Source organism: Ranitomeya imitator, chromosome 4 (genome assembly GCF_032444005.1).
Source record: "Ranitomeya imitator isolate aRanImi1 chromosome 4, aRanImi1.pri, whole genome shotgun sequence".
NCBI lineage: Eukaryota > Metazoa > Chordata > Amphibia > Anura > Dendrobatidae > Ranitomeya > Ranitomeya imitator.
The window spans coordinates 104569690-104582459 of record NC_091285.1 but is presented as its reverse complement, the minus strand read 5'-3'; the positions used below and the strand labels follow the sequence as shown (position 1 = coordinate 104582459).

At 46.9% G+C, this 12770-nt stretch overlaps 1 protein-coding gene across 3 annotated transcripts in view; it reads left to right on the top strand.

The window, feature by feature from the left end:
- Positions 1-251: 251 nt before the first annotated feature.
- The window catches only part of NME5 (NME/NM23 family member 5), a 212983-nt gene continuing 200464 nt past the window's right edge, over positions 252-12770 (top strand). For 2 of the 3 annotated variants that reach the window (XM_069761976.1, XM_069761975.1), the window contains exon 1: positions 256-313. The gene's annotated coding sequence lies outside the window, so the exon portion shown is untranslated. Of the gene's footprint in view, positions 314-12770 lie in introns of all 3 variants that reach the window. The other variant, XM_069761974.1, reaches the window with a different exon arrangement.

Sequence of the window (12770 nt, the reverse complement as noted above, 5' to 3'; positions counted from 1 at the left end):
GGGGGTTTTCCTCTCTATAACAAGGCACCATCATATCAGTGCACATTCTCATCATCTCCTCCAGCCTCCTTGCACTCTGCTGCTCTCCCTGTAGTGAGGGGTCGGTGCCTGCAGGAATTGTCCGGCACACTGAGGGTGGCGGGAGTTTCCACACAGGTCTCTAGACTTTTATGATGGAAGTATTAAGAGCCACGGCGGACACCGTACTTGTGTTCTAGCAACTGTTGCCTAGACGCGAATGTCACAAACAAAGCCGTGATCCGGGAAGAGACGCAGCCGGGAGAAGGAAGTATCGAGCGGCGAGTGAGCGCAGGTAATGTGGCGTCAGCGTGCGGCGGGTTACAGTGACGGTTTCCCTCCTGACATCCGGTGCTATCAGTGTCGGGGAGGTACCGAGTTCCCAACCGTCCCGGTCCGGACTGTCCAGATTTTACGCCTCAGCCCGTCTGCCACGGCCGGGATCTGCTTGTCCCGTACTGCAATGAGAAGCCGCAACCACACCCCCTTTAGCTTCAGGCCACACCCCCTTTAGCTTCAGGCCACACCTCCTGCAGATTCCGCTTACACCCCTCGTATCTTCAGGCTACGCCCTCGTTTTCCCCTTCCTACCTATGGCCGGGCTCACGTGTGAGCAGTTATTTATATCCTGCAGAGGGCGCCCCACATCCACTACTTGTGTCCTCCTGCGAGTGAAGTAATTAGCATCAGCAGCCATTGCGCTGAGTGACTATAAGGAGACGAGAAGTCACTGGTGATGACCCCGTGCCCGCTCCTCAGGGTCCCGTGTGCCTGCCCGCTCCCCGGGGTCCCGTGTGCCCTGCCCGCTCCCCGGGGTCCCGTGTGCCCTGCCCGCTCCCCGGGGTCCCGTGTGCCCTGCCCGCTCCCCGGGGTCCCGTGTGCCTGCCCGCTCCCCGGGGTCCCGTGTGCCCTGCCCGCTCCCCGGGGTCCCGTGTGCCCTGCCCGCTCCCCGGGGTCCCGTGTGCCCTGCCCGCTCCCCGGGGTCCCGTGTGCCCTGCCCGCTCCCCGGGGTCCCGTGTGCCCTGCCCGCTCCTCGGGGTCCCTGCAGCAGACACACGGGGACTAAGAAGAAGCAGGCAGGACGGAACACACAGGCACTGCTGCTGCGGGGCTTTATATGGTCGCCTGCCAGAGCACAGCTGCTGGTCCTAACTGCTCACTCAGTTCAGCTCTGCTAGTAACTTCTCTCTGTAGGGGTATATGCACACAGTCACTAAGCGATGCAGGGTTGGACATTGCGTACATCTGCAGCGTCCAACCCGCAGCAGCCAGATGTTGCAGTATAGTGGATGGGATTTCAAGAAATCTCATGCCCCCCACATGCACAGACACCTCCAGCTTCCCTGTGGAGACTCGCATGCGGTGCGTCTTTCCAGACCGCCGCATGTCTATTTATCTTGCGGAGAATCTCATTCTCCACAAGATAAATTTCCCCAGTACAATGTACTGGGCGCGGTGATTGCACATGGTTCAGTGATCACTAGTGATGAGAGAGCATGCTCGCCACTACTCGGTACTTGTCCGAGCATCTCACTGCTCGAGATGCTCGGAGCTTGTCGAGTATTTCCGGGATTGTTCGGCAGGAGCTCGGGTTCCAGCCCTGCATGTTTGGCACTCTTAGCCAATGAACATGCAGGGATTGTATGCCACACAGTGTAAGGCCGAGGTCAGGCCTAACGTATAAAAATACGGTCCCTTTTTTATGGCCGAGATACGCAGAAAAGTTCCTGAACAGTGATCCGTATTCAATGCGAGGATGCGATTTTTTTTTTTTTTTCTCCGAAAAGTATCCATATGGCATCCGTACGGCAAGATTTTCTCGCAGGCCTGCAAAATGGACATAAAATGGATCCATGGGCTCAAACATTTGTGAAAACATATATACATATATATAATACAGAGCTAGATTGCATAAAAGACTGTAATTCAATTGCCGGCTTTTGCTATCTCCTTACCAAACCTGACAGGATACGAGACATGGTTTACATACAGTAAGCTATCTCATATCCGTCAGATTTTTATATATTCCTCACTAATGTTAGTAGTTCGTGTGTGCAAAATTTTGGAGCTCTAGGTGTTAAAATAAAGGTTTAAAACACGGAAAAAAACTGGCGTGAGCTCTCACGCAATTTTCTCCGCCAGAGAGAGAAGGCCAGTGACTGAGGACAGATATTAATAGCCTAGAGAGGGACCATGGTTATTGCCCCCACCCTCCCCTCAGCTAAAAACACCTGACCCCAGCCACCCCAGAAGAGGCACATCTGTAAGATGCCATGGTGGTTGTGGCATTACAGTGACTGGCTGCCCGCATAGTGTCATCAGGTCTAGATCAGACCTGGAACCGCTATGCTCTTCACAGTCTACTCCTGAATCAGGCAGCGTAGGGAGAGTTACTGCTGAGCTAGGGAGAGATTTGTTTGCTTCGTACTTAGTGTAGGTATACCATATATTATGCAGATATCCATCTCAACTAACAGTCCTGAGGAATAATAAAGCTGCATAGACATCAGTGCTAGGCAGCCAGGCAGTGTACAGTATGTGGCAGACTGCAGTGCCTATAGCAAGAGGGTCCATTCCAGTTCTGTCTGCTGCTATTACAGATATTTTTAGACATAGCCCCAGGTATCAGGGGCCAGGAATAATATTTTTACAGGCCAGTTATTGAAAACTGTGGTTTGTCCCGTCACACGGATCAGAGATAAAAAGTGTGCTCAAAATTCTGCCATTTCTGCCCTCCATTTAATTTTTGTTGCAGTGTGTTAGCGAAGATATTGACACCAGTTTTCTGGTAAAAATAGTAACCTACAGGCCAGCTATTGAAAACTGTGGTTTGTCCGTCACACGGATCACACATAGCTGTGCTCAAAATTCAGTAGCTGTGAGCCTGGGCTGCATATTCCTCACCCTGATCCTCCTTCCTCCCACCATGCCGAGTGCCCAGAGACAACTGATCCCACACTTGGACACTCCAAAGAGCTGTTCACTTTTCCATTTATAAATTCGGGCCTTTCGCCCAGTCCACTTGAAGCGGGGCAAGAGGAGATCGCATGTAGCGATGCCCAAATATTTGAGCAGCCACGGTCACACGAAGGCAACGGTGGGAAAGTGTCACAAGGGACGGTGATGAGACACAATTGCAAGAAAGTCAGGAAGTGGACCAGGGTGCAGAAGTGGAAGACGAGGTGGTGGATGATATAGTAATTGACCCAAGCTGGCAGGGGGACGTGCAGAGTGAGGACAGCAGCACACAGGCAGGAAGGAGCAGTGTGGTGGCAGCAGACAGAAGGCGGGCAACCGTTCCCCGTAACACCAACACGATGAAAGTGGCCAGTCCAACTGTAAGGTCTTCCCGAGTCTGGTTGTTTTATAAAGACTGCCAATAACCCCAAAAAGGCCATTTGCACCACCTGCCAGGCCAGCATCAGCAGGGGTAGCAAGACTACCAACCTGACCACCACCAGCATGATCAGGCACATGGCAGCAAAGCACGTGACTTTGTAGGCTTAACCCCAGGGTCCATGAACAGTGTCTGCAAGTGACACCACTGCTTCTTCCGCTGTTGTGCGTGCAAGCCAATCCTCTGGTGCATGTGAAGATGCCGCCTGCCCTGCACCTGTCGTTGCACACACTCAACTAGCACCATCAGCAAGCAGGTCCTTGTCCCAGCGCAGCGTTCAGTTGTCCATACCCCAAACCTTTGAACGCAAGCGCAAATACGCAGCCAACGCCACACTACTAAATTCCCACATTTTGCGACTGCTTGCTCTCGATATGGTGCCTTTTAGGCTCATGAAGACGGAAGCTTTCCGCAACCTGATGGCGGCGGCCGTCCCTCAGTACTCGGTCCCTAGCCACTGGTACATCTCGCTGACGGCACACTGGGTTAACTGTTATGATAAGATAATTCAGTACCACAATGGACATAGAGGTCAGAGCACATACAGTGACCTGACAATAACCCAAAAACATAGAACGAGCTCTGAGACGTGGGAACTCTGCTGACCGCAATCCCTAATCCTCTCCAACCACACTAGAGGCAGCCGTGGATTGCGCCTAACGCTACCTATGCAACTCGGCACAGCCTGAGAAACTAGCTAGCCTGAAGATAGAAAATAAGCCTACCTTGCCTCAGAGAAATACCCCAAAGGAAAAGGCAGCCCCCACATATAATGACTGTGAGTTAAGATAAAAAGACAAACGTAGAGATGAAATAGATTTAGCAAAATGAGGCCCGACTATCTGAACAGAGCGAGGATAGGAAAGGTAACTTTGCGGTCAACACAAAACCCTACAAAAACCACGCAAAGGGGCAAAAAGACCCTCCGTACCGAACCAACGGCACGGAGGTACACCCTCTGCGTCCCAGAGCTTCCAGCAAGCAGGAAAAAACAAATAGACAAGCTGGACAGAAAAAACAGCAAACAAAATAGCAAAGCAGAACTTAGCTATGCAGAGCAGCAGGCCACAGGAACGATCCAGGAGGAAACAGGTCCAATACTAGAACATTGACTGGAGGCCAGGATCAAAGCACTAGGTGGAGTTAAATAGAGCAGCACCTAACGACTTCACCACATCACCTGAGGAAGGAAACTCAGAAGCCGCAGTACCACTTTCCTCCACCAACGGAAGCTCACAGAGAGAATCAGCCGAAGTACCACTTGTGACCACAGGAGGGAGCTCTGCCACAGAATTCACAACAGTACCCCCCCCTTGAGGAGGGGTCACCGAACCCTCACCAGAGCCCCCAGGACGACCAGGATGAGCCATATGAAAGGCACGAACAAGATCGGGAGCATGGACATCAGAGGCAAAGACCCAAGAATTATCTTCCTGAGCATAACCCTTCCACTTAACCAGATACTGGAGTTTCCGTCTTGAAACACAAGAATCCAAAATCTTCTCCACAATATACTCCAACTCCCCCTCCACCAAAACCGGGGCAGGAGGATCAACAGATGGAACCATAGGTGCCACGTATCTCCGCAACAATGACCTATGGAATACTTTATGTATGGAAAAAGAATCTGGAAGGGTCAGACGAAAAGACACAGGATTAAGAACCTCAGAAATCCTATACGGACCAATGAAACGAGGTTTAAACTTAGGAGAGGAAACCTTCATAGGAATATGACGAGAAGATAACCAAACCAAATCCCCAACACGAAGTCGGGGACCCACACAGCGTCTGCGATTAGCGAAACGTTGAGCCTTCTCCTGGGACAAGGTCAAATTGTCCACTACATGAGTCCAAATCTGCTGCAACCTGTCCACCACAGTATCCACACCAGGACAGTCCGAAGACTCAACCTGCCCTGAAGAGAAACGAGGATGGAACCCAGAGTTGCAGAAAAACGGCGAAACCAAGGTAGCCGAGCTGGCCCGATTATTAAGGGCGAACTCAGCCAAAGGCAAAAAGGACACCCAGTCATCCTGATCAGCAGAAACAAAGCATCTCAGATATGTTTCCAAGGTCTGATTGGTTCGTTCGGTCTGGCCATTAGTCTGAGGATGGAAAGCCGAGGAAAAAGACAAGTCAATGCCCATCCTACCACAAAAGGCTCGCCAAAACCTCGAAACAAACTGGGAACCTCTGTCAGACACGATATTCTCTGGAATGCCATGTAAACGAACCACATGCTGGAAGAACAATGGCACCAAATCAGAGGAGGAAGGTAATTTAGACAAGGGTACCAAATGGACCATCTTAGAGAAGCGATCACAGACCACCCAAATGACTGACATCTTTTGAGAGACGGGAAGATCTGAAATAAAATCCATAGAGATATGTGTCCAAGGCCTCTTCGGGACCGGCAAGGGCAAAAGCAACCCACTGGCACGAGAACAGCAGGGCTTAGCCCGAGCACAAATCCCACAGGACTGCACAAAAGTACGCACATCCCGCGACAGAGATGGCCACCAAAAGGATCTAGCCACTAACTCTCTGGTACCAAAGATTCCAGGATAACCAGCCAACACCGAACAATGAACCTCAGAGATAACTTTATTCGTCCACCTATCAGGGACAAACAGTTTCTCCGCTGGGCAACGATCAGGTTTATTAGCCTGAAATTTTTGCAGCACCCGCCGCAAATCAGGGGAGATGGCAGACACAATTACTCCCTCTTTGAGGATACCCACCGGCTCAGATAAACCCGGAGAGTCGGGCACAAAACTCCTAGACAGAGCATCCGCCTTCACATTTTTAGAGCCCGGAAGGTACGAAATCACAAAGTCAAAACGGGCAAAAAACAGCGACCAACGAGCCTGTCTAGGATTCAACCGCTTGGCAGACTCGAGATAAGTCAAGTTCTTATGATCAGTCAAGACCACCACGCGATGCTTAGCTCCTTCAAGCCAATGACGCCACTCCTCGAATGCCCACTTCATGGCCAGCAACTCTCGATTGCCCACATCATAATTTCGCTCAGTAGGCGAAAACTTCCTGGAAAAGAAGGCGCATGGTTTCATCACCGAGCAATCAGAACTTCTCTGCGACAAAACAGCCCCTGCTCCAATCTCAGAAGCATCAACCTCGACCTGGAACGGAAGCGAAACATCTGGTTGACACAACACAGGGGCAGAAGAAAAACGACGCTTCAACTCTTGAAAAGCTTCCACAGCAGCAGAAGACCAATTGACCACATCAGCACCCTTCTTGTTCAAATCGGTCAATGGATTAGCAATACTAGAAAAATTGCAGATGAAGCGACGATAAAAATTAGCAAAGCCCAGGAACTTTTGCAGACTTTTCAGAGATGTCGGCTGAGTCCAATCATGGATGGCTTGGACCTTAACAGGGTCCATCTCGATAGTAGAAGGGGAAAAGATGAACCCCAAAAATGAAACCTTCTGAACACCAAAGAGACACTTTGATCCCTTCACAAACAAAGAATTAGCACGCAGGACCTGAAACACCGTTCTGACCTGCTTCACATGAGACTCCCAATCATCCGAGAAGATCAAAATGTCATCCAAGTACACAATCAGGAATTTATCCAGGTACTCTCGGAAGATGTCATGCATAAAGGACTGAAACACTGATGGAGCATTGGCAAGTCCGAATGGCATTACTAGGTACTCAAAATGGCCCTCGGGTGTATTAAATGCAGTTTTCCATTCATCGCCTCGCTTAATACGCACAAGATTATACGCACCACGCAAGCGTCGACCGATCTGAATGGCCAAAGACATAGACTCATTTAGACCAGCAGGCATAGGAAATCCCACCATGACATCCTTAAGGGCTTCAGAGAGACCTTTTCTGAAAATAGCTGCAAGCGCACCTTCAATCCATTGAGTGAGTACGGACCACTTTCTAAATTTCTGACAATATACCTCTATCTCATCCTGACCCTGACACAGAGCCAGCAAATTTTTCTCTGCCTGACGCAATGAATTAGGTTCATCGTACAGCAATCCGAGCGCCAGGAAAAACGCATCGATATTACTTAATGCAGGATCTCCTGACGCAAGAGAAAATGCCCAGTCCTGAGGGTCGCCACGTAAAAAAGAAATAATGATCCTATCTTGTTGAACTGGGTCACCAGAGGAGCGAGGTTTCAAAGCCAGAAATAGTTTACAATTATTTTTCAAACTCAGAAATTTAGTTCTATCTCCAAAAAACAAATCAGGAATAGGAATTCTCGGTTCTAACATAGAATTCTGAACCACAAAGTCTTGAATATTTTGTACTCTTGCCGTGAGCTGATCCACACATGAAGAGAGACCTTTAATGTCCATCGCTACACCTGTGTCCTGAACCACCCAAATGTCTAGGGGAAAAAAAAGGCAAAACACAGTGCAGAGAAAAAAAAATGGTCTCAGAACTTCTTTTTTCCCTCTATTGAGAATCATTAGTACTTTGGGCCTCCAGTACTGTTATGATAAGATAATTCAGTACCACAATGGACATAGAGGTCAGAGCACATACAGTGACCTGACAATAACCCAAAAACATAGAACGAGCTCTGAGACGTGGGAACTCTGCTGACCGCAATCCCTAATCCTCTCCAACCACACTAGAGGCAGCCGTGGATTGCGCCTAACGCTACCTATGCAACTCGGCACAGCCTGAGAAACTAGCTAGCCTGAAAATAGAAAATAAGCCTACCTTGCCTCAGAGAAATACCCCAAAGGAAAAGGCAGCCCCCACATATAATGACTGTGAGTTAAGATGAAAAGACAAACGTAGAGATGAAATAGATTTAGCAAAATGAGGCCCGACTTTCTGAACAGAGCGAGGATAGGAAAGGTAACTTTGCGGTCAACACAAAACCCTACAAAAACCACGCAAAGGGGCAAAAAGACCCTCCGTACCGAACCAACGGCACAGAGGTACACCCTCTGCGTCCCAGAGCTTCCAGCAAGCAGGAAAAAACAAATAGACAAGCTGGACAGAAAAAACAGCAAACAAAATGGCAAAGCAGAACTTAGCTATGCAGAGCAGCAGGCCACAGGAACGATCCAGGAGGAAACAGGTCCAATACTAGAACATTGACTGGAGGCCAGGATCAAAGCACTAGGTGGAGTTAAATAGAGCAGCACCTAACGACTTCACCACATCACCTGAGGAAGGAAACTCAGAAGCCGCAGTACCACTTTCCTCCATCAACGGAAGCTCACAGAGAGAATCAGCAGAAGTACCACTTGTGACCACAGGAGGGAGCGCTGCCACAGAATTCACAACAGTTAACGTAGCGGAAGACGGGACCCAGTCGGATCTTGGGATGGAACACGTCCTGACACCGAGGATTGCAGGCCCTAGGTCAATCAGGGTTGCCCCCACAGTCTACAGCTCCTGCACTTCCTCCTCTTCAGCCTCCATCTCCGAAATGACCACATCAATCACAAGCTGGAAGCACTGCCTCAGCCAAGCGGCAACAGGCTGTGCTGAAGCTAATATGCTTAGGTGATAAACTCCACAATGCTGAAGAGTTGTGGACAGCTCTGAAAGAGCAGGCAGATCTTTGGCTGACACCACTGTACCTACAGCCAGTCATGGTCGTGTATGACAATGGCCGGAACCTGGTGGCGGCTCTGAGGTGAGCTCATACACGTGCTATGCCTGACCCATGTGCTTAAACTCTGGTTCAGCGGTTTCTCAAAACCTGCCAGATCTGCTTGTCAAAGTAAGCTCTCCAGCTAAGCCTCTGGTGACTACTGATTTTCACATGCAGCGTTGTGCTCTGGAGCGTAAGTCCAGATTTCACCCTACTGAGCATGTCCATGATGTGGCACCTTCTCATTGGTGCTCGGACGTCAGCTGCTCTGGTGATGTGGCAGCTTCAGATTTGTCCACAGGCAAGGTCCTGTCTGTCTCGAATTGAGCTTAAGGTATAAAGTATGTGCAGTAGTATCAACTTATGTTCATGTGTGTATGAACTTTGCATCTGTGTAATCTGTCTGTGCATGTGCTCATTGTCAGCTGTAAGCTGTTAGAATTCCGGCACCTCCGGAGAGGAGTTGTTTTGTGGGCAGTTGCTGACTGTATAACCACTGTATGCTACCTGCTCCATTAGTTCAGACTCTTGGTTTTCCTTTCCTGGGGCGGTCCTCATGTTAGCCAGTTTCTTTGTAGCACTTGATGGTTTTTGCAACTGCACTTGGGGACACTTTCAAAGTTTTCCCAATTTTTGGACTGACTGACCTTCATTTCTTAAAGTAATGATGTCCACTTGTTTTTCTTTGCTTAGCTGCTTTTTTCTTGCCATAATACAAATTCTGACAGTCTATTCAGTAGGACTATCGGCTGTGTATCCACCAGACTTCTGCTCAACACAACTGATGATCCCAACCCCATTTATAAGGCAAAAATCCCACTTCTTAATCCCTTTACCCCCAAGGGTGGTTTGCACGTTAATGACCAGACCAATTTTTACAATTCTGACCACTGTCCCTTTATGAGGCTATAACTCTGGAACGCTTCAACAGATCCCGGTGTTACTGACATTATTTTCTCGTGACATATTGTACTTCATGATAATGGTAACATTTCTTTGATATTACTTGCGTTTATTTGTGAAAAAAACGGAAACTTGGCAAAAATTCTGAAAATTTCGCAATTTTCCAACTTTGAATTTTTATGCAATTAAATCACAGAGATATGTCACACAAAATACTTAATAAGTAACATTTCCCACATGTCTACTTTACATCAACACAATTTTGGAACCAAATTTTTTTTGTTGGGGAGTTATAAGGGTTAAAAGTTGACCAGTAATTTCTCATTTTTACAACACCATTTTTTTTAGGGACCACATCTCATTTGAAGTCATTTTGAGGGGTCTATATTATAGAAAATAGCCAAGTGTGACACCATTCTAAAAACTGCACCCCTCAGGGTGCTCAAAACCACATTCAAAACGTTTATTAACCCTTCAGGTTTCACAGGAATTTTTGGAATGTTTAAATAAATATGAACATTTAACTTTTTTTTCACAAAAAATTTACTTCAGCTCCAATTTGTTTTATTTTACCAAGGGTAACAGGAGAAAATGGACCCCAAAAGTTGTTGAACAATTTGTCCTGAGTACGCCGATACCCCATATGTGTGGGTAAACAAACTGTCTGGGTGCTTGGCAGAGCTCGGAAGCGAAGGAGCGCCATTTGACTTTTCAATGCAAAATTGACTGGAATTGAGATGGGATGCCATGTCGCGTTTGGAGAGCCCCTGATGTGCCTAAACATTGAAACCCCTCACAAGTGACACCATTTTGGAAAGTAGACCCCCTAAGGAACTTATCTAGATGTGTGGTGAGCACTTTGACCCATTAAGTGATTCACAGAAGTTTATAATGCAGAGCCGTAAAAATAAAAAAATCATATTTTTTCACAAAAATGATCTTTTCGCCCCCAATTTTTTTATTTTCCGAAGAGTAAGAGAAGAAATTGGACCCCAAATGTTGTTGTACAATTTGTCCTGAGTACGCTGACACCCCATATGTGTGGGTAAACCACTGTTTGGGCGCATGGGAGATCTCGGAAGGGAAGGAGCGCCGTTTGACTTTTCAATGCAAAATTGTTGTGCTTAGAGAGCCACTGATGTGCCTAAACATTGAAATCCCCCATAACTCATCTGACTACGCTGATACCCCATATGTGGGGGGAACCACCGTTTGAGCGCATGGCAGAGCTCAGAAGGGATGGAGCGCCATTTGGAATGCAGACTTAGATGGATTGGTCTGCAGGCATCACATTGCGTTTCCAGAGCCCCTAATGTACCTAAACAGAAGAAACCCCCCCACAAGTAACCCCATATTGGAAACTAGACCCCCCAAGGAACTTATCTAGATATGTTGTGAGAACTTTGAACCCCCAAGTGTTTCACTACAGTTTATAACGCAGAGCCATGAAAATAAAAAATCTTTTTTTCCACAAAAATTATTTTTTAGCCCCCAGGTTTGTATTTTCCCAATGGTAACAGGAGAAATTGGACCCCAAAAGTTGTTGTCCAATGTGGCCTGAGTACGCTGATACCCCATATGTTGGGGTAAACCCCGTTTGGGCGCACGGGAGATCTCGGAAAGGATGGAGCACTGTTTTACTGTTTGAATGCAGAATTGCCTGGAATTGAGATTGGACGCTATGTCGTGTTTGGAGAGCCCCTGATGTGCCTAAACAGTGGAACCCCTCCAATTGTAACTGAAACCCTAATCCAAACACACCCCTAACCCTAATTCCAACGGTAACCCTAACCACACCCCTAACCCTAATCCCAACCCTATTCCCAACCGTAAATGTAATCCAAACCCTAACCCTAACTTTAGCCCCAACCCTAACTGTAGCCTTAACCCTAACCCTAGCCTTAACCCTAGCCCTAACCCTAACCCAGCCCTAACCCTAGCCCTAACCCTAATGGGAAAATGGAAATAAATACATTTTTTTAATTTTTCTCTAACTAAGGGGGTGAAGAAGGGGGGGTTGATTTACTTTTATAGCAGTTTTTTTAGCGGATTTTTATGATTGGCAGTCGTCACACATTTAAAGACGCTTTTTATTGCAAAAAATATTTTTTGAGTTACCACATTTTGAGAGCTATAATTTTTCCATATTTTGGTCCACAGAGTCATGTGAGGTCTTGTTTTTTGCGGGACGAGTTTTTTATTGGTAACATTTTCGGGCACGTGACATTTTATGATCGCTTTTTATTTCGATTTTTGTGAGGCAGAATGACCAAAAACCAGCTATTCATGAATTTCTTTTGGGGGGGCGCTTATACCATTCCACGTTTGGTAAAATGGATAAAGCAGTTTTATTCTTCGGGTCAGTACGATTACAGCGATACCTCATTTATATCATTTTTTATGTTTTGGCGCTTTTATACGATAACTATTTGATAGAAAAAATAATTATTTTTGCATCGCTTTATTCTGAGGACTATAACTTTTTTTATTTTTTCGCTCATGATGCTGTATGGTGGCTCGTTTTTTGTGGGACAAGATGACGTTTTCAGCGGTGCCATGGTTATTTATATCTTTTTGATCGTGTGTTACTCCACTTTTTGTTTGGCGGTATAATAATAAAGCATTGTTTTTTGCCTCATTTTTTTTTTTTTTACGGTGTACACTGAAGGGGTTAACTAGTGGGACAGTCTTATAGGTTGGGTCGTTTCGGACGCGGCGATACTAAATATATGTACTTTTATTGTTTTTTTTTTTATTTAGATAAAGAAATGTATTTATGGGAACAATATACATATTTTTTTTTTTTTTAGGAATTTTAAAAAAATCTTTTTTACACATGTTATAGTGCAA